Source organism: Dermacentor variabilis, chromosome 1 (genome assembly GCF_050947875.1).
Source record: "Dermacentor variabilis isolate Ectoservices chromosome 1, ASM5094787v1, whole genome shotgun sequence".
Lineage (NCBI taxonomy): Eukaryota > Metazoa > Arthropoda > Arachnida > Ixodida > Ixodidae > Dermacentor > Dermacentor variabilis.
Genome location: NC_134568.1, coordinates 57,781,536 through 57,785,504, shown reverse-complemented (window position 1 = coordinate 57,785,504; position 3,969 = coordinate 57,781,536).

The window sequence follows — 3,969 nt, the reverse complement described above, 5'->3', positions numbered from 1 at the left end:
TGTGTGTGTGTGTGTGTGTGTGTGTGTGTGTGTGTGTGTGTGTGTGTGTGTTTTTATCCCAGCATAAACGTATGCAAACACGCCGTCGTTGCTGAGTGGCTATGGTGTTGGACTGCTGAGCACGAGGTCGCGGCATCGAATCCCGACCACAGCGGCCGCATTTCGATGGGGGCGAGATGCGAAAACACCCGTGTGCTTAGATTTAGGTGCACGTTAAAGAACCCCAGGTGGTCGAAATTTCCGGAGTCCTCCACTACGGCGTGCCTCATAATCAGAAAGTGGTTTTGGCACGTAAAACCCCATAATTTAATTTTAATAAACGTATGCAAATATAGTGACAGATACCGTATCTTGCTAGATGGCGCTAAATCATTGAGTATTCACAAGGTGTCGCAGAATTCAGTCATATATGATCGCTCGGCAGGATTGGTTCTCATCGACAGGCGCTCGGTGACCCGCCACCACCACCCTGTCAAAGATGAACTGTTCCAACTCGATCGCCCAAAGCACCACCTATATGGCACCACTCTGTTATCGCAGACTTCCACGCTAAGCCAACGCCCAAATTCCCCACAGCAGCAAAAGTTACCTTAGCAACGACAAATCTCGACCCATATTCACAAAACTTAAGCCGATTGGCTATCGTCGCGGCGGTCGTGTCGGAATTTTGTCAAACGCTATCACCTGGCGAGTTGCCGAGCGCCGGCCAATGAGTAAACGATTTTACGTGAGAGAAGCTTCTTCGATACAAGCCCTATGCAGTAAAGTGTACACGACGGACCACGCATGGCGAGGAAGCGGAAATGTGCGGCTCGCGCCAGCACATCATCAGCTTCGGGGATCCTCTGAAAATAGCGCTTACGCAATGCTCAGCGCGGCGGGATGTGGTCTCCAATGCGTCGTCTGCTACTCAAATGGGAGCTGCTCGGAGTGCGATGAACGATACTTCACTGCGCTTGCGCGCAATGCTCCCCAGTGTGCGCGATCCTCATCGATCACGGATAATACTGGCGCGCCACAAGGAGACAGAAGTCGGGCACTCCCGACTTAACAGCTGACGACATTCTGGACGTGGTCTCCATTGTCGAGCGTATTCTGAAAAGCAGAGACGTGCACGGTCTCGGAGACAAGCGCTCAGCAGCTGAAAAACTTGCGCACGCCCTCTTTTGGAATTCACCGATTGTTACTGCGGTCCCAAAGTCTCATATTTAGAGATGCGCTAATAGTCATTTTAGAAACAGAAACGAATATTGATGACAGCGAGTTGAACACGTATCGCAAGGCGAGTATATAAACCAGGCGAAATTATAACTTAACGGGCCAATTAATAAACAAATCTTGTCGAGACGCAGTCGTTAAGCAATCAAACAGCCTCAGAAAGAAAAATAGGGAAGCATGTTATCTCTTTCACAAGTAAACTACCGCAAGGTCTTTTAGAATTAGAAATTTTAGAATTAGAAAAATTAAACCACAGACAAAAGCTGAAATTTTACGACTGACAACCCCCCCCCCTCACGCACACACACAGGCTGTCCCACATAACTTGAGCCAAACTTTTAAAAATGAAAGGCGCTCCTGACGCGAGTTGAACCGAATTCATAATGTTGGCACTAGCCTAGAGTTACTCAGGTTAGTTTCTATTTTCCCTTTAACTAACACATTAGTTAGGTTTAATTAATGAACTTTTTAAGTATTGGCTGCAGACCCCGAATGTGATACAAAAAGTTGTAGGGAACCTTGAGAAACCTCTCAATAAATTGTTTCCAACACGATATAGCTCACGTGGTCCGTTTTTCGGCGTTCCAAAGAAGGCCCGCGAAATATGAAAAAATACCACGTGACGGGGCGCTTGCGCACTGTTATTATGGCGCTCTCAAGCGTGCGATGGATAAATAAGGTCAGCTGCGCAGAGATTGGCCCGCGACAGGGCGTTATGTCTGGTGTAAGTATCTGGGCATGCGGCTCTTATCACATGACGGTGCAAATGCATGCTGCTGGTCGAGCATTGTTGTGTGAGCTTAGAAAGTGTGACTCTTCTTGCGAGCAGACACCACTTACATAGCGTAACAACGACGGTCTTCCAGCGCGGCCACAACGCACGCGTCCACGGGACGAGGCGTCTACACCACTGCAACGATGTCCTGTACTGTCGTCCAGCTGCTAGCGCGAGTTAACTGCATCAATAACTACACGGCCTTTTCGTTTCTTTCTTTTCTCGATGGAAGTTCGAACGTCCGCTAAAACGCGCGAATTTTTGGCCACTGCTACCGCTGCGCAAGCGAGCAGACAGCAGCTACAGCAGCAATTTCTTTTTACAGCGAAGCTTTCTTTGCCTCTTCCTTCGACTTTCCGACTGCTGCAGCTGCTGTAGGCTGCTGTCGCGCACACCGCGTCGGGGGGGGGGGGGGGGGGGGTTCAGAGCGTGTATATAGATGACAGGGGGGGGGGGGGGTCAGAGCGTGTATATAGATGACGGGCGACGGGAGAAACTCGTTTTCACCCCACCGCATCGAATGTGCACAATACCCACTGGAGCTCCCTGGCCGTCGCCACATTAGCCGCTTGACAGCTGTAATCATACGCGACTCCCCTCAGAAGCAATGCAGAAACTGCAGCGCTTCCCTTTGTACTAACGTGCGAGGCCAGAGGGGACGCAGATAGAACTGTAGACAGGCGGAGAGGGAGAAGAGGCAGTTCCCATACAAGAGGGGGGGGAGCTGACGTGAGAAGGCAAGGAAACCATACGACAATGGTTGCGGGGACACAGGATAAGCTTAATTTCAAGGTACGGTACAGTACGTTGCTGCTATTTCGTAAGCATAAACGCCATGCAAATATAGAAAACGCACTTGCTCTTAGATTTTGGGACACGTTAAAGGACATCACGGCGTCGAAATTAATCCGGAGTCCGCCACTACGGCGTGCCTCGTAATCCGGGTGTGGCTTTGGCACGTACAGCCCCGTAATCCCATTCAAGTTTAATACTTCTGCCACAATGCGATGTGCCATGTGAGGAAATGACAACGCTCGACCCTTTCAGAAGGCAAAATTTCGTGCAAGTAAAGAAAAAAAAAAGAGAGAAAGAACTCCCTGTATATACAGTAGCGTCAAAACATGAGCGTCCACAGGCGTCCGTTTACGCCATCCAGCCGACAGGCGCGGAGAGCGACCAAAACAGTCCCCTGCCGTCGTCTACAGTGCACGCTGACCACATCCAAGGACCACGATCCAGCGTCGTTTCTTACAGAAGCGTGATAAAACCCTAACGGCATTCAAAATGCCGCTAATTAGGACGAGTTCGCTGCTCCTCCTTGCCAAACAAATAGCGTAGAATGAGGTTATAAAAACAGAACACGTGCGCAAGAAGAGTTACTCGCTAACTTGCCTCTGCACGACGGGTGTGACTACGCAATCCCTGCTGTCAACAAGGCTACAGCGTGTTCCACATATTTAATTAATAACATAGCGGCTTGCAACGTAAGTTACAGTTTCAGTTTCGGAGACACTTTGACAACAAACTCAGCTAACACAACGACGTATAACGTAATAAATAGTTCGAAAGATGTAACATGCTAGAACTACTGCACTTTAATCTAGCATAATTTTTTTGTGCAAATCACAACGTATACAATGACGAAAGAACACCAAACGATTGAACAAGCACACAAAAACCAGGCAACAATGTTCATTAGGACAATGCAAAAGTCAGACAACATTGACACTTTTGCATGAATTCTAAAACAACAACAACAAATAATCAAGGCCGTGTTTTAAAATGGTCAGAATCTTTAATTAAATATTGCGATGAATGTGTAAATGATTTGTAATTTGCAAAAGTCTGGCAACACTTCATCATCGTTCAAAGTCTGGCCACAAATCACCAAAGCCTATAGTGTGGGTTACATAAATCATTACGTACGAATGACGCGGTTAGTATTTAGTTTAGTGTTGCTGCATTTATTTTTAAAA